Genomic DNA, 24,390 nt, shown 5'->3' on the forward strand with positions numbered 1-24,390 from the left:
TTTCCTCCAGTTTAACTTATCTCCATTTTCTTGTTGTCAATAATAGTTGTTTTTAGAATTGCTACTTAATCTAATGCATATGTTCCTTTCTCTAGGGACACAGCATGGCATTTTATGTACTTTTTCCATACTGTTTGCCAAAAGAAAAGCTAATCTTTATTCCAGTTGATCACTCTGTCTTCTTGCCTTGATCCATTCTGGAAATTCTCCCAAAGAAGGCATATGACTCATCATGTTATGGTAGAAAACCCTGATAAACAGAATTGATAATCTGGAGTCCTGAATGCCACTTACTAGCCCAGTTATCTTGGGCAAATCAGTTATTCTCTCTCTGCCCCTCAGTTTGCTCTCCTGTAAAATAGGGGTAGAGAGAGACAGAGACAGAGAAAGACAAAGAGAGACAGAGAGATACACACACAGAGAAAGAGACACAGAGACACAGAGACAGAGACAGAGACAGAGAGCATTTACAGTGTGTCAAATACTGTGCAAAGTACTGAACAAACTAATACAAGGAAGCAAGATAGTCCCTGGGTCCAAAGAACTAATATTCTAAAGGGAGAAGATAACGTGATAGAGGGCAGATGGTATGATGTGGTGATCAGGAAATGGTGGTGAGGTCAGGTTCTGGACAAGTAAAGGTCATCTATCAGAGTCCATATTCCACAGAGGGAATCCAAGGTTATAGTAAGGGGAAACAAATGATAACCCAAGTCAAAGAGAAGGTTGGGGGGCCATTAAAAGAACTATACGATTTCTCCCAGGCAATCCAGCAATTCCTCCACATCCTGTCCTATTTCCAGTCTATTTCATTGTCTTTTAGCAGTGCCTTTTCAAGGTTTGATCTTGAGTAAAACTTAACCTTCCTGGGTCTCGGTTACCTCATCTTTAAATGAGGCTATAGGAGTAGGTGGCCTCTGAGGCCCCCTACATTTCTATATCTACGAGCCTATGATTTTATATACTGATGGCCCTAGGAATACAAAGTTAAAAACTGAACTCGGGGATCATTTACCTAAATGGGGTATATGATGTACACAGTTAAGCATGATAACATTTTATTGAATTCGACAAATATTTTAATGTTTGTTGTTGTTGTTGTTATGAATCCTGTATGACTATTTGTGACTCTTTGGGGATTTTCTTAACAAAGATACTGGAGTGTTTTGTCATTTCCTTCTTCAGTTCATTGTACAGATGAGGAAACTGAAGCAAACAGACTTAAGTAACTTGCCCAGGGTCACCCATCTAATGAGTGTCTGAGGCCAGATTTGAACTCAAGATGATACGTCTTCCTGATTTTAGTCCCTACATTCTATTTGCTGCATCACCTGGCTGCCCCTATTTAAATGTTCACTTTATGCTTTCTGTATGAATACTCCAAATCATGGCTGAACTCCAGTACAAGTCTACAGCAAGGAAGAAGAGTGGCCATATTGAAGAACAATGGCTCCTTGACTACTATTCAGAAAGCTACTTGGTTAAATGAAAATTTCTCTTGATTATATGCTCTTAGTTAATGATGTCTTTCCACAAGTAGAAAAACGTAAAGTTATGGAATTTAATTTTAAGTTAATTTTTTTTCTTAAACACAACTCAGGTTTTCCCTTTCAAAGCTCAGCACTATGGGAAGTTTTGTGTTTATACTGATGCTGCTGCCCAGGCTTGGAATCTGTCTGGGGTCTTCTTTGAGAATGGTTCTTCCAGCCAGCTTACAAGCCATACCAGGACAACCTTTTTCTGCTTTATTGTTTGTTTTTAATCTGAACAAGACCAGAATTATCCACTGTCAATCAACCACCTTTTTGGCTCCCAGTAACTTCTGATGGTTTCCACAAATAAAATTTCAACAAAGATCATGAATATTGACATCATGTAGTTCAGCTAGTACCAGAGTACCCAGCAATGAGTAAGTGTACTTTAAAAATGTTTAATCTATCTAGGATCCATAAACTTGTTTTAAAAAATATTTTGATAACTATATTTCAGTAGAACTAATTTCCTTTGTAATAGTTATAGTTAGCATTCATATAGTACTTTAAATATTACAAAGCACTTTACAAATATTATTACATTTGATCTTTACCACAATCCTGGGAGTAAGTATTATAATAATCCTCATTTTACAAATGAGGAAACTGGGGCATTCAAATGTTAAGTAACTTGCCAGTAGTCATGTATATGAATGAAGCTGTATTTGAACTCAGATCTTCCTGAGTTCAGCTTCAAAACTCTGTCATTGTTCCACCCAAATGATAATCCTAGATCTTTTATTTTATTCATTTCAGTATGTTCCAAGAATGATTTCATCTACTTAACTAAATTGCCAAAAGGGTCAATGACACAAAAAAAGATTAAGAATCTCTGATCTTGCTGAACTTCCTCATTTTACAAATGAAGGAACTGAGGCCCAGAGAGATCTTATAGATATTTGTCAAAAAGAATGGATATTTGTCACAAGTTTGGATAACCCATTGGCTGCAAAGTCCCTTCCTATAAAAGTCATTGAAATGTTCCCAAGAACAGGCAGTTAAGAATAGAAATTGTGCAATGGGTAAAATTATTGAATAAATATCATTGACAGAAGTCTAATATCCAAGACATATAGAGAACTGATACAAATATATAAAACCAAGAACCATTGTCCAATAGATAAGTAATCAAAAGATATGAAAACTTTTCTTTTTCTTCATAACCCTCTTGCTCCTTCCACCAGAAATTGATGTCATTTATTTAAAGAAGCTAGATGCATGTGAAGGAGAAAATAAGAAGTTATTTGGGAAAGAATACAACTAGAATGAGGATAAGATTCTGGAAAGGTTGTCAAAGGCATTATTTTCCTTTTTTCCTCTAAACCATTATCTTCTATCTTGGAATCAATATTGTGTATTAGTTCCAAAGCAGAAGAGTAGTAAGGGCTAGGCAATGAGGGCACGTAATTTGCCCAGGGACATACACTGAGGAAATATTTCTGGCCAGATGCGAACCTAGGACTTTCCAAACCCTGAGAAGGCATTATTTTCCACAGCACTTTGGACTTATTTACTTTCTTCCACAGTGATAGACTTGCCCTATCTCATGGGCTTGGCAGCCATATTTCCTTACTCATCCCCTTCAGTTGGTTATCTGAAAGATCTCCCATCAACTGTCAATATGCCAATATGTGAAGTCTACATACAACATGACTAATATATTTTTGGATGGAATCTTCCAAGCTTGTAATCTAATCAAAGAGATCCATGCTCTGACCTTGGGGTCTTAGAGCTTATCAGGAAACTCAGAACCAAGAGCTCTCTAGCAAGTCTCTCAGATCTAGACTTCTCTTCTTGATGGCCCTGGTCAGTCTTGTTCTTGTGCAGGCTGAATTCATTGTGGGGAGATTGGTGAAGGTCTTCACTCAGATCTGGGCTTTCATTGTGGTCTGGAAAGAAGCCACATTCAGAATAATAAAGCCAAACCATTGCCACACAGGCATTGTTCTTGACCTGGGTTCCATGTATTACTCCAACATAGTTATAGGTTCTCAGGACTTTACCTGTTGATGTCTTTGAGTCACTTCCCATGTCAGTGTACTATCTATTCAAACAGCACCAGGTGCTCTTCCTTCAACCAAATCAAAACCAAGACTGTGTCTAGAGCCATGACTAGAACCCAACAAAAAGTTTTCCAAGGAAATGTCAGCTACATATGACAATACCAAAATAGGCTCCAAATCATGAATGAGCTGGAAAATGAAAATGACTCTGAGGTTTTGCCTCACCCATGTTCAAATAGGCTAAGATAACAAAAATCTGGACCGGATGACTTCTCAGCAAGTCAGCAAACATCTTTGAGGGCTTACCATGTGTCAAGGACTAGGAAAAGGAAGATACACTGATGGTGTGAATTGGTCCAGCTGTTTTGGATGTCAAATTGGAATAATGTAAGAAAGGCAACTAAGCTCTTCATACCCATTGACCTAGCAATCCCTTTACTGAGTGACATACTCCAAGGACCCAAAAAGACACAAACAAAGGTTATATTTGTGTATGTGTTACCAAGATATTCATAGCAACATTTTTTCCCTGTGATATCAAAGAATATCAAACTAGGTATATATTAATTGAGGAATGATTGAAAAAAAACTATGAGATATGCACATAATAGATTGTTATTATACAGTAAGAAATGGCAAATGAGAAAAAAAATGAGAAACGCCGTAAGATTTGTGTGAACTGATAGAGCAATACAAACAAAACCAAGAAAGCCTTGTAGACAACAACTACAAAAATATATATTAAGAGATCTCTAAAGATCCCTGAGAAATTGGGGGGGGCATAGATGGCCTGGAAAACTACAGCATAATTTTTAAAAATACAACTTTATTGGCAGAAAGGCAAAGGCTACTAGAACATGTTATATTCTTACTTTGTCAGATGTGGTCACTGTATTAAATTTATTTTTTGCTTAACTGTTTTTCTTTTGCTTTTTAGACTACTTAATTTTTAAGTTTGAACTATACAATTTTGATAGGGGTCAAGTAGGATGGAGAAGAAGGAAATTTCTAGAAATGTTTGATAAGAAAAAAGCTTCAGCAAAATTTTCTTAAAAAGAAAGAATAACAGGCAAAGTCTGTATCTTTCCAAGTTAGACCCTATGAGTTGGGCAACCATTATTTGGAGTTTGGAGTCATAGGTTTATAGAATTTTAGAGCTGGAAGGGACTTTCAGGACCATCTAAGTCAGGGGTCCCCAAACTTTTTACACAGACTGTCCCTCAGACTGCTGGGGGGTTGGACTATAAAAGAAACTATGAATAAATCCCTGTGCACACTGCACATCGCCACCACCACCACTACCACTATACTGGGCAGCAGTATACACATTGCGGAGTCCCCTCCCCCAGATCACCACTTACCATGCTAATGTCTTCCATTGTGCAGTCATTTAATCTTTTGAGTGGTGCCTCGTTCTCATTCAGTTACTCTCAGAACAAGGCGCCATACAAAGGATTACGTCACTGGAAGTAGTGCTGTACTTGAGCGATGCTGTGCTTTGAGGCTCTCACTGACCATCAATGAAAGACATGCCCTTTCCAGAAGTGCGGTGGGGCCTCAAGGGGCCACATATAGCCAACGGGCCATAGTTTGAGGACCCCTGATCTAAGTCAATCATCTACTTTACAGATGTGGAAGCTAAAGCCCAGGGATAGCTAGGTGGTATAGGGGATAGAGCACTGAGCTTGGAATCAAGAAGAATTATCTTCGTGAATTCAAATCTGGTTTCAGATACTTACTACCCGTGTGACCCTGGGCAAGTCACTTCACCCTGTTTGCCTCAGTTTTTCACCTATAAAATGAACTGATGAAAGGAAATTGCAAACCACTTTGGTATCTTGGCCAAGAAAACCCTGAATTGGGGTTGCAAAGAGACTCAACAATAACAACAAAGCTAAGGCCCAGAATGTCAAATTGCCCAAGATTATGCAGCTGGTTAATAGCAGAGGTAGGTTCTATTATATTTAATTTTAAAAATCAATTACATTTCTTCAAAGATTTTTACCATACAATATTGGATTTCAAATGTTTGAATTTAATGACAAGTTTAGCAGAAATCAGGTTCAGCATATATTTTCACTTGCTCTAATGTGGGTAGGAAATCTCAAACAATGGGCTCAGAGAACAAAGGTGTAGAATAGCATAATTCATTATCTTGATGCTTTTTACCCACATTATACATTAGAGGAATAGTAATATTATCTCTATGTACACTTAAAAAAAACTCTCTTATTTTCTGTCCTAATAACAGCTCTAGGACGAAGAACAAGGCTAGATAAACAGTTAAGTGACTTGCCCAGAGTCATACAACTATGAAGTATCTGAGGTCATATTTGAACCCAGATCTTCCTTCTCATTCCAAGTCTGATGCTGTGCCACCTAGCTGCCTCTGTCTCCCCCCACCATATATATATATATACACTTTCAAGAAGAATCAAGTATCTTAATGAGACAATGCAACTATATTCTACTTGGGATTCCATAGGGGGATAAAGTGGCTACAATAAAGCCAGGTAATATTCATTATTAAACAAGAATGAAAATATATTCAAATATAAAATGAAATGGCAGAGCCATGAGTCATCTCTGGTTCTTCCTTGCTAAAGGTCTGAAAGCTAAAGCTCCGAAGACTTATGTCATCCACAAGCCTGTTTAATCCATTTCTCTACTTACATTTTGGCTCAGCCTCATGAAGTTCTCTCAATAGATGATACTTTTCAAGCAGAAATTATTTTTTGGTTTTATTCTTTGCTGGACAGCTACTCTGCTCATTTATTGACCAGGTTGTGCCAGATTCTCCCAGTACATAATCTATTCCCTAGTTGGAAATTAGGTCCTTTCAAAAGCTGCATTAACTCCTTCAGGCCACCAGAGTACCATTTGGATCACTGAAGCAGTCATTTCCTTGGGGTGGAGGGTTTGGATTGCTAAGTGGTACAAAGTAGCCAACAAACAAGTTTATAAGAAAAGTCCATTAATTGCGGACACGATACAGCCAAAGAATCCTGAGAAATGAGTGGCTTTGGGGATTTAGAAGGAACAAAACAATCTTAGCAAATTTGCTAATGTTTTTTGGATTGAATTTTTAAAAATAGAGAATGACAGAAAACAAATTAGACTCCCTATGTTGGGGTTTCAAAATACATTTGATTTAGCATTGCAATTTCTTGGCTGATTAATTCAAGCTGGGTCACATATTCAAAGGCAAGGTACCAGTGCGGTTCTTCTCCATAAATCTCACACCTTTCCTCTAGAGGTTTGTAGAAGCATCCTAAAGAGCCTCAGGATAAGTGCTTTTTACTGTGTTTAAGGAAGGACCACTTTTGCCAGGATACTGAAACCCTAAATTGAAGATCCATGATGAAACTCTGATAATAACAACAGTTTGCAATTTCACCACAGAACAACTAAGTACCTAGGTCCAGATTTACTTTAGGTGTTTCAAATTTTCTCAAGCTGCACAGGGACAAATGAACCAAGGGAAGATAGCTACCATTAAAAGCCAGTGATTTTCCAGACTCGTTCTATCTACTAACTCCCTCTCACCCATAGACGCTCTCCCTTATAAAAAATTATGTATACTCAAACAAGGGCAGCTAAGTGGCACAATGAATAAAGTGCCAGGCCTGGAGTTCAGGAAGAATCTTCCTGAGTTCAAATTCTAGCTGTGACCCTGGGCAAGTCACTTAACCCTCTTCACCTCAGTTTTCTCATCTGTAAAATGAGTTGGAGAAGGAAATGACTAGCCACTTTAGTATCTTTCCCAAGGAAACCCCAAATGGGTTCACAAAGAGTCGGGTACAACTGAAATGACTCATCAACAACATGCTCAACAAAATAAATCAGTATATTAGCCATGTCTGAGAAAGCATAGATCATTCATCATTTCTAGTATCACCTCTGTGACACAAGTTTCCCTCTCAGTCTGTGAAGTCACAGTTGGTCACTGCTTTGATCAGAGACTTAAAGCTGATGCTGAACTTCCAACAAGCTGTCCATAAATGTGGTTTATAGTTACTGCCTATGGTCTGCTCTCTTGTTCTTCTTTGCATGTTGAAATGTTTTATCTTGGTTGATGACTGTTAAATTCACAAAGAAAAGTTTTTAAAGTCCATCCTCTGGACTCAGTCTAAGACAATATGCACAGGGGAAGCCCATGGACAGCAACACCATTCACTAAAATTAATCCAGAGCTAGTCATTTTTTTCCATTCAGGGAAAGCACTATAAAGTAGATCCTTCCTGGGGTGTGATTGATAGTTGGAAGCACCTGCTGCTGTCCCATCTGGTAGCTTCCTACTTTAATTAATTACTTTTGCTAACTAGAGGCAAAGATTTCTTGATTTCACTGTGTTGAAGAACATTCATAGATAATTTACTGTGGCTCCTAAATTTGCCACCCTACAGTGAAGCAACAGATGCCTAGCTCTAATGGTGGCACTCTGATAAGAGAAGACTTTGTTTTGGCAGGGCTGCTACGGAGAATTAACATAGGAGGCTATAGCATAGTCTCCTATAAAATTTCTGCTGATTGTTGGAACAGTTAGGAACAGAAGCAGATAAAAAGCTAGGAAAAGGGGTCCATTCCAATTATTATTTGTTATTGTTCTGAAAATGTTAGCAATAGCTAATAGATAAGAGAAAAGAAAGAAATTAAAGTTGTAATGGTGAGCAAAGAGGAGGTAAAATTCCCTTTTTACTGATAACATGATGGTTTATTTACAAAATCCCAGGGAATCAACAAAAATATTAATAGAGGTAATTAATAGCTTCAACAAAGTTGCAGGCTAAAAATAAACCTACAGAAGTCAATAGTAAATCATCCTTTCTGCATTATGACTCCCTCCATCATGATTTTGATATATCATGGGTCAGCATAAGAAATTAAATGAGAATCTTTTGAGAGTTTTCTGGAGGGCACAGGTGACATGTGAAGACCAGCCAATGACACAGAAAAGAATTTTAGAAACTTAGAAATGTATAAGATATATGTATAGTATTATATAATATCAACATTTTATCTTTTAGTACCATAAATATACACAATTTCTTTTCAAAATACTTTTAATTAAAAAATAGTAATACATCAATGAAAGAGACTAGGCAAAAGAGAATCAGAAACTGGAATTTAATAGCCTAGTGTCTGGTAAATCTCCACACATAAATTACTAAGAAAAGAGCTCCCTATTTAACTTCTACTACAATTGTAAAGCAGCCTAGCAGAAATGAGACTTAGATATAATATTATACCATACACCACAATAAATTCAAAATGGACATCAGACCATTAATGTTAAAGATCATACCATAAAACTTTAGAGAAGTGGAAGAAAAAATATATATATACACTCCTTTCGTAGATATGGGTAGCAGTTGTACTCTTAATCAAGCATGGTATAGTGTCATTTGTAAGAGATTGAGAATTGGAAGAGGGTTAGCTAGGTGACTCAGTGGATAAAGAACCAGACCTGGAAACAGAAAGTCCTGAGTTCAAATTTGGTCTTGTATACATCCTAGTTTTGTGACCTTGGGCAAGTCACTTAACCCCAATTGCCTTGTCCTTACCTCTCTTCTGTCTTGGAACTAATACTTAGTATTGATTCTAAGTCAGAAGGTAACAGTTTTTTAGAAAAATAATAGGAAATTATAACAGTGCATCTCAGAGTCTGCAGTTTGAGTGAATTGTCACCAGAGCAAGAATGGTTCATTATGGGAAAAGGATAGGGATGCATCTTATTAACAGGATGGTTAATTAATGTTGAAGAAACTAAACTACTGTCCTTATAGAGAACCAAAGATAATTTCTTCCAACCTAAACCTCAACAGAATTTCTCTGCCCAGGTTCTCTGCTGAGAGATCATCCAAGTTCTTGAAGACCTCAACCCCTTTCCTTCTACATGTATCTATTCCACTTTACTTAGCTCTGATTGTTATCGTTTTCTTATATTGAACACAAATCTACCTCTTTGAAAATTCTACACATTGATCTTCTAGGATCAAATAAAATAAATGCAATCCATCTTTCATAAGACAGATGCTCAAATATTGGAAAAAGCAATCATGTTTTCCCAAAGTCTTGTCTGCTCCAGAATCAATATCCCTCATCCTTTCAGCCCTTCCTCCCTCCCAAACCCCTTATCCTTCAGCTAATTCTCCTCTAGATGCTTTAACTTTATCCAATTCAGCAATGTTCTGCCTAAAATATGACATCTATTATCTATACTTCTTTTTTTAAACCTTTACCTTTTGCTTAGTATCAATTCTAGGACAGAAGAGTGGCAAGGGCTAGGCAATTGGGGTTAAAGAGACTTGCCCAACTAGGAAGTGTCTGAGGCCAGATTTGAACCCAAATCCTTCTGACTCCAGGTTTGGTGCTCTATCCATGGTGCTACTGAGCTGCCCCCACCACTGTACTTTAATTGAACACATTATTCTCCATGCGATCAGTGTAGACCCTAGTGAGAATTTCTATCCCTAGTTTCTCAAAGATAATTGGACATTCCAATTGCAGGGTGATGATGGCCTTTATCTAATTGGAAGACTAGCCTAGCTAAACATTGTGAATCTTTTTTATGAAAAAGTTGGCCCCCAAGGGGATAGATCTAAACCCCTGTCAGTCTGTGTTCATATGTTTCCTTTCATCTTCATTCTTAATGGTTTTTCATGTGTTTGCTTCCCCATTCTGTCCTTGAACTGAAGGACTCTCAAGAGCTTGGACCTTTCCATCTCTCTCTGTTAAAATATGTGCTCCTGGGGAACAGGGATGCTCTCACTTTTCTATTTGTGTTCCCAGAGCTTGGCACAGTATGTGGTATATAGTAAGTGCTTAATAAAATGCTTTTCCATTCAACTACACTGAGTTATCCATTCTGGAGATACAAATGGAGACCATGTCTTCATTTTACATATGATAAGTATTCTTAATTAATTCCATTTTCTCTGTTGCTCGGGACTTCAAGTCAGCAAATTAGGAATGAAAATTTTAGAAAGCCTTTGAATGATAAAAGCGAATTATATTTTAACTTTAAAAGAACCAGTGAAAGCTCTTTAATTGGGGACATTTAAAATCCAAGCAGGTCTAACATCAAAGGGGGTAATAATACTAAAATAAGGACAACATTAATTTCTATAGCTCTTTCTTTTTCCAGTTTTCAGATGACTTCCTAGGCTTGCTATTGTTTGTTAGAAAAAATGCAAATAAATAGATGTATCTTGATTGTGCTCATATTCTTCCCATCAAAAACATATTCTAATTTCATTGTTTTCTTGCATTTGTGACTGCCCGTTTTAATTTCTATGAATTAATTTAGCATTATTTTTTTCCCTCCTAGAAGAAGTATGGCCTAACGGTTAAAGAGTTGACCTAAGAACCCACAACAGCTGAGTTCAAATCCTGTTTCTGACATATGCCTGTGTATGACACTGAACAAGTCTTTGGGCAGCTCTTTAAAACTATACATTTTAGAGAAGGTATTGACTGGTACAGGGAGTTTCCTCATTTTGGTGTTCTTTATAAATATATTTTAGGAACTGGGGGAAGGGGAAGAGAGGAAGATAGGCATAGACTCCATCTGTAGCTCTAGAGCTGATAGCTCAGTGTACAGTTAAGAGGAACAGCATTTTATTAAGCATTTGCTACGTACAATGTACTTTACCAATCACATGTCCAGTCTTTATCTCCTTTTTTTCTCCCCCAAGTAGCATTAGATTCTATAATTCTATAGAAGAACCACAAGTATACTTCCTTTCTTCAGTCAATCATTTACTCTTGCCCCATTTTTCACTTCCCTTAATTAGAAATCTTAATCTCTTATATAATCTCAAGCCTAAAGTCTTTTTTTTTTTAACCCTTACCTTTTGTCTTAGAATCCATACTAGGTATTGGTTCCAAGTCAGAAGAGTTGTAAGGGCTAGGCAATGAAGGTTAAATGACTTACCCAGGGTCACACCTAGGAAGTATCTCAATACAGATTTGAATCCAGGACTCCCCTTTACTACAATAGTCTTCCTCAAGCTCCCATTCATCCTATGTGTGCTAGTAAATGTTTAACAACTGCTCCCCCCCAAAAAAAAATATACAAGGAACACGCTTTAAAGTTTATTTTGCATGATTGCAAAGGCAGCTGGTGGTGTAAGGGATAAGGGCTGAGACTGGAATCAGGAAGACCTCAGTTCAAATCTGGCCTCAGACACTCAGCAGCTGTGTGACGGGCGCAAGCCATTAATCATTTATTTGTCTCAGTTTCCTTAGCTGTCAAATGGAGATAATAGTAGCACTTATCTTGCATTATTATTGCTATGATCAAATGAGATAATATTTATATAAAGCACTTAGCTTCCTCTATTAATATTTTCTCCTTCACTTTCTTAAATCTAGGCAATGGATGAAATAATGCATCCAACCCTGACTTGCCTACGGTGTAAATGCTCACACTGAAAATTTAATGACTGACTTGAGTTAGACACAGCCTCATCAAGCATTTGCTTTATTCTCATTATTCTCTGAACTTCTTTCACAGTTATACAACTTAGAAGGCAATTTTTTTTGCTTTGTATTATTCTTTGTTACCTAGACTTGTTTCCCCAAAAGGAGAAAAGGCATATTGTAAATTGCTGGCTAGATCTCTCTCTCAAGCATCTGACAGTGCTGAATCCAAACCAGGTGTTTAATGCAAACACTCCCTGATGGTTTGATACAGGACAACAGCCAGCCAAGCAATTGCAGGAGGAGGGTAGCGGAGATTGACATCAATTTTACTCTAGCATCCTTTTCCCTTTTTCCCACCACACACACACTTTATATGCCCAGATCTAATCTCTGAAGTTACCATTTCCCTCCTACTCCAGTCACTCAGAACTCTTGTGTCTAGACTATTTCATATTTCCTTTCAGCAGAACTTTTCTCTGGTAGGTGAGCTACATCCCATTTCTATTTTTTTTTATTGTCAGCATTTCTCAGGATTTTTTTCTTTTCATTTTTTTAATCATCTTCAAACTTCATCTCATTTCTTATTGGGGGATGGATTATAGAGTTTGGGATTTTCTCTTCAATGCATTCTTTTCTACTTCCCTCCTCCCTGCCCCCAAACCTGCTTTTAACATTTTGGCTCATTTCTTAACCTCCTTTGGGGAAAGTGGAGAAGACTCCCATCCCATCAGAATCCCAAAGATGGAAGATATAATTTATCTCCCCATGTCTCTATTAGTGCTATGTAAATAAACAATATTGATTTATTTATTAATAAAGATGATGTTACAGTGAAAAAACGGACCTTTAATAGAAAACTTTCAAGCACTGCTGATGAAAAGACTAGAAGTCCATTGTAAGTTTAAGGCAAGAGAAACTTAGAATGGTAAATGCATTTAAATAATTGAAAAGTTGCTGACAAACTCTACTGGTTGAAATCCCCAGGAGAGGGCCAGCACTATTTGTTGGATGGTTTTAGATTGAATGATGCTGCCCAAGTATATAGAAAGTGGGGTGGGAAGTCCTAAAGTGATCAGTACTCCTTGCCATCTGCTATGAAGGCTAACTCTATAGCCACATATCCACAAAAAAGGACCTCGGCTTTGGCATTTGCCACCCACTGTCCCCAGAAGACCAATCTCTTAACTCCATTTACTTTATAATTCTGTAAAAAATAGTTTTAACATACATGACGTACCAAGTTAGTGGACATCACATATTTCATGTAAATTTAGAAGCGGACTCCAAAGTTATTTGATGAAACAAATTTTTGTTCTGAGACCCATTATTATGTGCATATTATTATACTATTATTATAATTCTTGTGTCAGAGGCCCTCACATGACACAAAGGATTTGGCTATACTTTGGGGATTTCTCATTTTTTTGACTCATTGTCTCCCCAAGCCCCACCCTAGACATCTGGAAACTTCATACTTTAATACCAGTAAATGTGTTGTCACTAGCTCTCCTTGCAAACATATGGTTCACAAGGTTCCAGGAATCAATCACTAAATCAGCAAGCATTTATTAAATACTTACTATCTTCTAGGCCCTGTGGTAGGTACTGAAAAATAACTTTATTTACAAATCCAAAAAAGCAAGTGATAGCTACTCTGATCAAGACAACGTTCCAAGATAATTCCAAAGAACCCTGGATGAAAAATGCTATCTAATTTCTAAGACCTAGTGAACTCTAAATGCAGATTGAAGCATCATTTTTCCCTTTATTTTTCCTGCTTTTTTTGCAACATGGCTAATATGGAAATATATTTTATGTGACTTCACATGTATAACTGATATCGTATTGCTTGCCTTCTAAATGGGCGAGGGAGAAGCAGGCAGGAGAGACAATTTGGAATATGGAATTTTTAAAATGAATGTTAAAATAAATTTTAAAAATTTTAAGCAAATAAGGCTCCCAATAGAATTCATAAAAAATAATAATGCAAGTCTATGAACAACCCTTTCTTAGTGGCCTATGTAGTCAATCATTTATTTTTGGGTGCAGGTTTTAGTCAATGCCCTGCTTTCATCTATGGCTCCTACGAACTCTCAGAAGCCCAAGAGAGGTAGCCAAAGCCAATTCTAGGCAGCATCATTCTGTCTGAGAATCATCCAACAACTGGTTTTCTATTCAAGGTCTACTTTTTTTTCACTGTGGGATTATACTCCAGATCTCACTTCATTTGTTACTTCTTGTTTCATTTCTTACTCTCGTAGCATTTCTGACCAAACTTTTTTTTTTTGCCTTTGAGGCTCTGATTATTATGGAGTTACTGTTTTCTTCTGGGTTTATTTCTTGAGTATTTCTTGACCTGTAATATTTCTTCATTGTATTTGATATTTTCTTCTGTTTCCTTATAATTTCTGTTTCAGTTCCTATTTTAGGATTTCATGCCAGGGACAAGCTCCTCCTCTACCTAAAGAGTCCCTCTTTAGTACTATTTCCCTTTAGGGTTAATGATGTATCTTGATCTGATTGTGTCACCTCCTGGCCTGCTTTCTTCATAGATTAGCAAGCTGCTGGCGTCATCTGCTAGATTATTATTTTTTAATTAAAAATGTAATTAAAGTTTTTCTTCTTATTGTAAATAGATAATCATCAATAAACACGAATGCAGGTATCCTTTCAACATCACAACTTTCCCCAACACAGTTTGGTATATCATTTAGAAACTATATAGCCTATGACCAAATGCCACAAACCCAAATTTTACAAGAAGGCACTGTAAAAACTCCATAAAAGAAAAAGAAAAAATTCAGACTTCTTCTCTGGCATGAAGGGGGGGGCACAAAAATTTTACTCAGATTTTCCAGATCATGCAAGCACCACAGCCTAACTCCCTCAGTATGGAAGAATTACCTGTCCATCGCTTCATTGGTTTAGTAATATAATGCTTCGCTATTTTCTCCCAGGCATTACCATCTGCTAGTCCTCTGATAAATTTTAACTGCTGTGTAGTTCTAAACACTCCTCCTCCCTTAGCCGAGGGTTACGGGTCATTTCAGTTATTTTTTTAACTCAAACTTAATAGCCATGCCTAGCCAGTCAGCCAGCTAACCAAACAGTTAGCAATAGCTGTTGGTTTAAGTCTGTCTTACTAATTGTGTTGCTTCTGCTTCACAGACAATATTGCAAGAATGATAAGAACATTACTTTCAAATCACATGATGCCCCTGGCAGTCAGCTCTGGGCATAATCTTGGAGTTTCCCTTTTTAAAAAGTTTGGGGGTTCAGGGATCCAGAGCACGTTGGAACTGGAGATCTTGTAGATGAATTCAGATAGCTGTATTTCCTAGGTGGCTCACTGACATTGAAATGATCCACCTTAAATAATCCTACCCAACATCCTTCACAAGCTCATCCATGCAGGCCTTGAAGATATAGTTTTCTTAAAATGAAAGTTTGGCAGCATCCATACTGAGATTTTATTCCGGGCATGTCAATCATCTTTAATGCTTACCTTTAAAAAATAGCAGGTCAAAGTCACCTCTTTCGTGTGACAAGGCATGGAATGTTGAGCTTGCAATTTGGGTGAAGGTTTGAGAAGATCCTGAGCTCAGAGTCAAAAAAAAAAAAAGGTCTTAAGTGAATTTATTCCCATTTTAATTGTCCTTCTGGGATCAGAGTACATGTCTAATTCTTTCAGTTGTCAATATGGTATAACCACTTTTCCCTCTTCATGTCTGCATAAAACTTTCTTTTTACTCAACAACCTCTGTACAAGGTTTGTGGTAGAAAACTCAACCCCGAATTTACTTTGCTCCAGGGCCTTTTAAAAGATGGCTTAGACACGGCTAATGGAAATATTATCTATTCACTTCTGTCCTCCACAATGTATGGTCTATTGGTTAAGCCTGATAAACAAATAACAAAATTCTTGGACTTTAAATCTCAGACAAATCTTAGGAGGAGTCTAGCATACTTCAAGTTGCAATTTAGTGTTATATCTCCTGCCTTTATATGAGAATTATCTCTGAATGATGGTTCTGTCCTCTTTTTTGAGGCCTTTATTGCTAGCATTGTCCTCTGGGTTACCTACTGTTCCTTGTACAAGGTCTTGTGCTAACCCATTTGAATTTAGTTTAGGAAAAAGATTATCTCTACAAATAAATGTGCAAGTTTTTGGAAAGAAAGAAAGAAAGAAAGAAAGAAAGAAAGAAAGAAAGAAAGAAAGAAAGAAAGAAAGAAAGAAAGAAAGAAAGAAAGAAAGAAAGAAAGAAAGAAAGAAAGAAAGAAAGAAAGAAAGAAAGAAAGAAAGAAAGAAAGAAAGAAAGAAAGAAAGAAAGAAAGAAGAAAGAAAGAGAGAGAGAAAGAGAGAGAGAAAAAAAGAGAGAAAGAGAGAAAGAGAGAGAGAGAGAGAGAGAGAGAGAGAGAGAGAGAGAGAGAGAGAGAGAGAGAAAGGGAGAAAGGGAGAAAGGGAGAAAGGGAGAAAGGGAGAAAGAGAGAAAGAGAGAAAGAGAGAAAGAAAGAAAGAGAGAGAGAGAGAGAAAGAGAGAAAGAGAGAAAGAAAGAAAGAAAGAAAGAAAGAAAGAAAGAAAGAAAGAAAGAAAGAAAGAAAGAAAGAAAGAAAGAAAGAAAGAAAGAAAGAAAGAAAGAAAGAAAGAAAGAAAGAAAGAAAGAAAGAAAGAAAGAAAGAAAGAAAGAAAGAAAGAAAGAAAGAAAGAAAGAAAATAATAACTATGTAATACAAAACTATGTTGCACAAGCTGCTTATACCAGGACCAATGTGATAAATTCTTGCATTTATTTTCAGGAAAAATTTGTTTGTGCCGATGAATCTGAATCCTTTCCTTTATTCCCTCCCCCACCATATGAACAAAATGCATATTGCACAGCATGTAAGTAATTATCATAATCAGTTTCTCTCAGGTAATTGCTACTATTGACTTCTTCTGCTACCTTTACATGATTTATATTATTTTTGCATACCATTTTTGCATTGAATTATATCACTGGTTCTAGGAATGATGTTTTTCAGACCATTTCAGAAGATAAACAATTGATTCTCTTCGTGTGAAGTCTTCAAACAAGGATCATTAAATTATTGTAAATTATTATTTTACTCTGCATATTATTACACATTATTAGAGAGTTAAAAACAGAAGGAACGATCACAAATGTTATTGTTAACCCCCAAAAAAGCAACTGAGAAGACATAAGTAACTACACCCAAAAGTGTACTTTCTCATCTCCATAAAATCTTTATGAAAAATGGACTATCAAATCAGCAGGCATTTTTCCCCTCACAGAACACATACTAGTTTATTAAATTATAAATCAATCCTGTAAAAAGAGAGGCTAAACTAATTCCTCGAGCTAGATGCCATTATCAAATAAAGTATCACTGACCAAAGAAGGTCTTTTGGAATTTGAAATACAGGAAATCTACAAGACATTGAGTGTAATGGAAGAAAATCCTGACCAAACTGAAGCTAGAACAACCTTTAATAAGCTCACAGAATTATGAACTTTTTGTGGAATTCTGTTTGGGAAACTACTAGGGTTCTTAAAGACAACATCATCCCAACTTCTCTTTATTTCAAAGTTGACCTAAAGCTAAGATGGGCCAGTGAGATTAAGGATAGAGTTTCTTCTTAGAACATTTTCCATTGAAGATTCCAGAAGATTTTTCAGGCTTTTGGTCTTGTTCCTTTCTTGCTTTCTCTTCAACTTTCTCTCTCTTTTTTTAAAGTGTTTTTTTCCCCCCCACATCGACCAGTAGAGCTGTATATCATCATCATTGCTTTCTTCCTCAGAATCCTCATCTTCAGCTCTTAGGAGATCAGTTGCTTTCAGATTTGCTGAAGGAATCTTATCTAAGTGATGTTTCTTATACACAGACAATAATGTCATGGACTCTTTAGTTGGGCTACTCTTATTTTTTTTTCTGTTTCATTAACTTTTTCATCTTTCTTCTAGTTCTCTCCTAAAATCAAAGTTGTGTACTTCTCCAGGAGCATCCCGAATAGTTTTTTCAATATTTAATCTTTGATTGAGATGGTAGATCTCTGCTTGAATACTATTTAGAAGGTCAACTCAAATCATCTTCCACTTTTCCTTTTTTCAACTCTTACAGGTTCAGATGTAGTCTCTGTGATTGCTGTCATCTTACATTTTTAGCCAAGGTAAGGCCAATAGTCTTCTGATATTAGACCAATGACATTGTTCAACTTCCTTCTACAACTCTTTGAAAACCATAGTTGAGAATTAAATCATTTGTTAAGTTCCTTTTGTGTTCTAGGCACTGTGCTAAACCCTGGGGACAAAAAAAAAAAGGAAAAAGATAGTTATCCTCTCCAGTAGCTCTTTTTCTGTAGGGAGCTCATAGTCTAATGGCACCTACTAAGTATCCTTGATGAAAATATAAGTAAGGGACTGATAAGTTTCTTCTAGAAAATTTTCTGTAATGGAACGTATCTTCATAGTCACATGATTGAGAGGCATAGAATATGTAATATCCCACTGTGTTTTATTGTTTCTTAAATATATAAAAGTATTTCATCCACTAAAACAAAATACAAAATTAAAAACTATTTCATTAAGATGCTTCCTATGTATATGATAAGATCAGACAAGATTCCTTAATAGATGTAGTTATTGAACTAGGTAACATTGGCCAATGATCCTCAGATTAACAATGCCAAATGAGGTATGAAAGACGGAGATGAGCTCCCCTCATAGGGAATGTGTTGTTTGGAATTCAAATGGAAGATCAGTTCCTTATGGACAATGATATTCTATAGATGATCCTGCTTATGGATGATGTTATGCTGGTTGCATAGTGTCTGCAGTCAGCTTTAGATCAACAGTGTAGGAACCCCTTAATGAAATCAACATCCATTAAAAAAATTCTATACACACAAAACAAGTGGATGAGAAATGAATATTGCCCAAATTAAGACCTGTGAATGGATGGCCAGTCAACCATCCATGCAACAGATGATGAGTTGTTCCTATAGTTGAAAAGAAGATCAACTGAGAATATATTTGGGAGATTAAATAGGATTTTCAATAATGGTAAATTACTTCCTAACAGGTAAAGACCATCTTTCTAAATATCAATATTTTCTCAGTGATGTTATCTTTCTAAATATCAATATTTTCTCAGTGATGTTATCTGGCTGCAAATCATGAAACACTATGATCTCCAAACTGCAGATGAACCAAAAAGCAACAGAGAAGGAAGAGATAAAGTAGGTGAGAGCAGGAAGTAGCATATTACTAAATGAGAGTAAAAGATATTGGGAGATGGTTGGAAAAAGAAGTGGCTCAGTCTTTGGGAAAAACAGAGAAAAACTGTTTTATGCTGGTAGCCAGAGAAGAATAAAAGACCCTGGAGAAGTCCTCCAATATATTGGGCCAATCTTCTGTGAAAGACTTGCTACAAGACAGACAATAATGACATAGGATAAGAAGATGTGACCTGTATGTTATGGGTAGCCATTAAGAGATTACATGCATAAGATCATAGATCCACTGATGAATACAGTTGCAAATACTTGTATTATGTTTCTTCTTTATCCTATTTCAAATCTTTTTAGGAGAAGGCAGGGATAACTAGCATGTCCCAATAATCTCAGTGCATTTTAAAACTATTAAAGTTATTTAAACTTTATTAAAATTATTTATTTTATTTTTTAAAGTTTAAATTGCCTTAATAGCTTAAAAATGCACTTAGACTTTTTGATACCAAACTATTAACTGCCTGAACTGTTTTTTTTTGCCTCAATAATATGTAATACATTTCCTTGATTTTGAATTCTAATAACCAACCAACCTATCTCTCAGCTCTGTCCCTTGGACATCAATGGCTCTATTCACCAATCAGGCTGCCCCTTGGGTTTTATATTTTTCTTCCCTCTTCTTCAGCTTAGGTTCCATCTTTTCCCAATAAGTATGACCCTTGTTTGCTCCCCCATCCCCATTTCCTTAGTTCCTGGCAAGGGTAGATCCTGTGTTAGGCAACATTTGATATTATTATGCAAGTCTATAAGCAGATGGCTCACAGCTGTTGTGATGGCTGGCTGCCATATTCCCATGATCCCAACAGGGGGCTCCAGAGGCCATATAGCTACAATGGTAGTTGTCCCAAATTTTCTAACCACCAGCCACCCAACAGGGAGTATAGGAGTTCAATGAAGGACACATATTTGTAACTAAAGAAGCTCATGGAGGAAGTAGACCTCTGGTCCCTGAGGGCACTTACAGTCTCTAGGCATTTGCTAGGCAAGCTCAATATTTCCTTTAATTGGACCCCTGTAATCTTTGTGGTGTCCTATAGACTGCCTCCTGGACCTCTCTAATTCACAGTAATAGCCCTCTACTAGACCTGAAATAACTCTACTCTGATGAGGTTTTGACTTTACTCATTCTGGACAACTTATCCAGAATGCACTAGGATATGACAAGATTGCCCTTTCCAGTTCTATGTGCACATAGACTCTTGCCTCTCATCAGGGTCTGCCTTATATTCGTCCTTCTAGCACCTAGTCAGCCCACCTTCTAGGAGCCATTCCTACATCTCCAGAAATGGTGCATTTTGGGGAAGGCCAGGTCCTTACCTTCTCTTCCTCTCCTCCCCATCTTAGAGTTCCATTGAGGCAGGGAGCCACTTGCAGAATCCTCCAGATAAAACATGAGTAAGGCCCACCATGAGTAAGAGTGCTAGACTCAGAATCAGGAATATTTTAATTCAAATCCAGCCTTAGACACTTAATAACAGTATGACCTTAGACAAGTAACTTAGTCTCTGTCTGCCTCACTTTCCTCCTTTAAAATAGGGATAATAGGGGGAAGCTGGATTGCTCAGTGGATTGAGTCAGAGATGGGAGGTCCTAGGTTCAAATCTGGCCTCAGACACTTCCCAGCTGTGTGACCCTGGACAAGTCACTCACCCCCATTGCTTAGCCCTTACCACTCTTCTGCCTTGGAGCCCATACACAGTATTGACTCCAAGACGGAAGGTAAGGGTTTTTTTAAATAATTAAAAAATTAATGAGTAAATAAATAAATAAAATAAAGATAATAATAATAGCACCTATCTACCACAACTGTTGTGAGAATCAAATGAGATAATATTTATAAAGCACTCTGCAAACATTAAATCACCATAAAACGTTAGATATGATGATGATGATGATGGTGGTGGTGGTGGTGGTGGTGATGATGATGGTGATGGTGGTGGTGATGATGATGATGATGGTGGTGGTGGTGGTGGTGGTGATGATGATGGTGATGGTGGTGGTGATGATGATGATGATGATGGTGGTAATGATGATGATGATGAACAGTTAGGTTTCACAGTTGAAAAGCATCCTCTCAACTTTAGGCTAATGACTCAAACACAAGATCCTAGAGAATATGAGTGGGGAAACACTAGAGTTTGCATAGCCTAAATATAACCCACTTCCCTCTGTTCCCACAAGACCCAAGAAGCATTCAGTGGTCCAGATAGCACAAACTAGCCCTTGTGTGGTACTTGGTGAAGGTCTCTTTCCACACTCAGTGGGACCCCTCTGGCCAGAGAACATAGCTAGATCCTGCCCTAGAGCTCCTTCCTGATATGGTATAATGGAAAGAGCAGGGACATGAATGGGCACAAGGGAATCAGTATGATATAAGTGAAAAAACACTGAATTTTTACTCTGAGTTCATGGATTTATATACCAGATCTTATCACTTACTACTAAATGAGCTTAAGTCTATCATTTAACTTCTCTGCACCTGTTTCCTCATTTATAAAAGGAGAGACCCAGACTCAACATTAATTTATTTTTTATTATTTCTGAAGCTATTTGATATTTGGGGCAGCTAGGTGGCTCAGTGGATAAAGCACCAGGCCAGGAATTGAGAGAACCTGGGTACAAATCTGAGTTCAGATACTTACTAGCTGTGTGACCCTGGGCAAATCACTTAATCCTGTTTGTATAGCCATTCCCATTTTCTGTCTTAGAGCTGTTACTAAGACAGAAAGTAAGGGTTAAAAAAATAGATGCTATGATGTATAACTTAGGTGGCTCAGTGGATAGAGTGCTAGGCCTGGAGTCAGAAGGACCTGAATTCAAATACAGCCTCAGATACTTATTAGCTACGTGACCCTGGGTATGTCATTTTTGTTTGCCTCAGTTTCCTTAGTTGTAAAATGAGCTAGAAAAGGAAATGGTAAACCACTCCAGAATCTTTGTCAAGAAAACCTCAAATTAGGCCATGAAGAATTGAACACTAATGAAAACTGACTGAACAATAAAATGGTCCATGCACTGAACAAAAGCTCCAGGAATATAAAAACAAAACCCAAAGTGACCCTTCCCTCTGGGAATTTACATTCTATTATATTTATCAAAATTCCCTTTTAAAGTCTATGGTCCTTTCAGATCAATTAAACAAATATTTATTATGCCCCCTTTATAGGCCCAGCACTGTGCTTTTTAGACACTCTCCCTGTCCTCAAGGACCTTAGAATCTAGACGAGAACCCCAAGTCCTGATTCCTTGCTCTCAGCAACAAAATGCTAATCCATTCCTAATTAAATTTCTAACACAGGCTATTCAGAAAATGTAGCTGGTCAGTGAACTAAAGGATGACACCTGTGCCTTAAACCATACAAGAATAATTATATCAGGACTGGATTTGAGGTGTGAGGGCCTGAGTTCAAGTTCTATGGGTCCCAAGTAAATCTCTTCAATTTTCTGTGTTTCAGTCTCATCATCATTAGGGTGTAAACTTCCTGAGGGCAGGGCCTGATTTTTGCACCCTTTTTGGATTCCTGCCACTTATCACAGTTCCTGGCAAAAAAAAATAGGTGTTTAATAAAACATTATTGATTTAAATAGAATCAACAAAATAGGTGGTTGAGCTAAGATACCTTCTGGCTCTAAATCTTATGTCCCTATGAATTGAAATTAACTTCTCAAAAGCTCATCATAGCTCAGACTAAAGGCATTAGGACAGTGTCATTTGTAGGTGGGGAGTACTGGAGAGCTTGATTAACAGGAACTGGGAAAGCTAATGCTTTGTTTTGTATACTAAGAAAGCAGAACCTCTATGACCACCTTTTTTTTAAGATTTAAAATTTTTAAATGCTTATTTTTTTCAAAATTTTTTCAAAAGTCACAGTTCATTTTTTCTTTCTTTTTAAAAAATTCTTTCTTTTTAAAATTTTCTTTGTTAGTTTTTGTACAAACAAAACTGATGTAACCAAAATTAGAAGGGAAGCAACAAATTGGGAAAAAATCTTTATAACAAAAACCTCTGACAAAGGCCTAATTTCTCAAATTTATAAGGAGCTAAGTCAATTGTACAAAAAAAAAAATCAAGCCATCCCCCAATTGATAATTGGGCAAAGGACACGAATAAGCAGTTTTCAGATAAAGAAATAAAAACTATCAATAAGCACATGAAAAAAGTGTTCTAAATCTCTTATAATTAGAGAAATGGAAATCAAAACAACTCTGGGGTACCACCTTATACCTAGCAGATTAGTTTACATGACAACAAAGAAAAGTAATGAATTCTGTAGGGAATTTGGCAAAATTGGGACATTAATGCATTGCTGGTGGAGTTGTGAATTGATCCAACCATTCTGGAAGACAATTTGGAATTATACCCAAAGGGCTTATAAGAGTGCCTACCCTTTCATCCAGCCATACCAATGCTGTGTTTATACCCCAAAGAAATAATAGAGGAAAATACATGTACAAAAATATTCATAGCCACAATTTTTGTGGTGGCAAAAATTAGAAAATGAGGGGGTGTTCAATGATTGGGAAATGGCTGAACAAATTGTGATATCTGATGGTGATGGAATATTATTGTGCTTAAAGAAATAATTAACTGGAACAATTCCATGTGACCTGGAACGACCTCCAGGAATTGATGCAGAGTGAAAGGAGTGGAACCAAAAGAACATTATACACAGAGACTGATACATTATGGCACAATCCAACATAATGGAACTACTAGCAGCAATGCAATGATCCAGGACAATCCAGAGGAATTTATGAGAAAGAACACTATCCATATCCAAAGAAAGAACTGTGGGAACAGAAACACAGAAGAAAAACAACTGCTTGATCACATGGTTTGATGGGGATATGATTGGGGATGTTGACTTTAACTGATCACTCTATTGCAAATATTAATAACATGGTAATAGGTCTTGAACAATGATACATGTAAAACCCAGTGGAGTTGTTTTGCCAGCTCCAGTATGGGGGAGGGGAGAGGAGAGGGAACGAACATGAATCTTGTAACCATGGAAAATATTCTAATTAATTAAAGAAACAATGGAAAAAGAAAAATGACATGAAACATGATTTAAGTATCAAAAATTTAAAATTAAAACATTTTAAAAATCATTTGTTACATTAAAGTTTCCTCTTCTT

General features: G+C 36.9%; 1 pseudogene; it reads right to left on the reverse strand.

Moving 5' to 3' along the window:
- Positions 1-16,869: 16,869 nt before the first annotated feature.
- The window catches only part of LOC130458121 (spliceosome-associated protein CWC15 homolog), a 28,098-nt pseudogene continuing 20,577 nt past the window's right edge, over positions 16,870-24,390 (reverse strand).

The sequence above is a fragment of the Monodelphis domestica genome, chromosome 3, assembly GCF_027887165.1.
Source record: "Monodelphis domestica isolate mMonDom1 chromosome 3, mMonDom1.pri, whole genome shotgun sequence".
NCBI lineage: Eukaryota > Metazoa > Chordata > Mammalia > Didelphimorphia > Didelphidae > Monodelphis > Monodelphis domestica.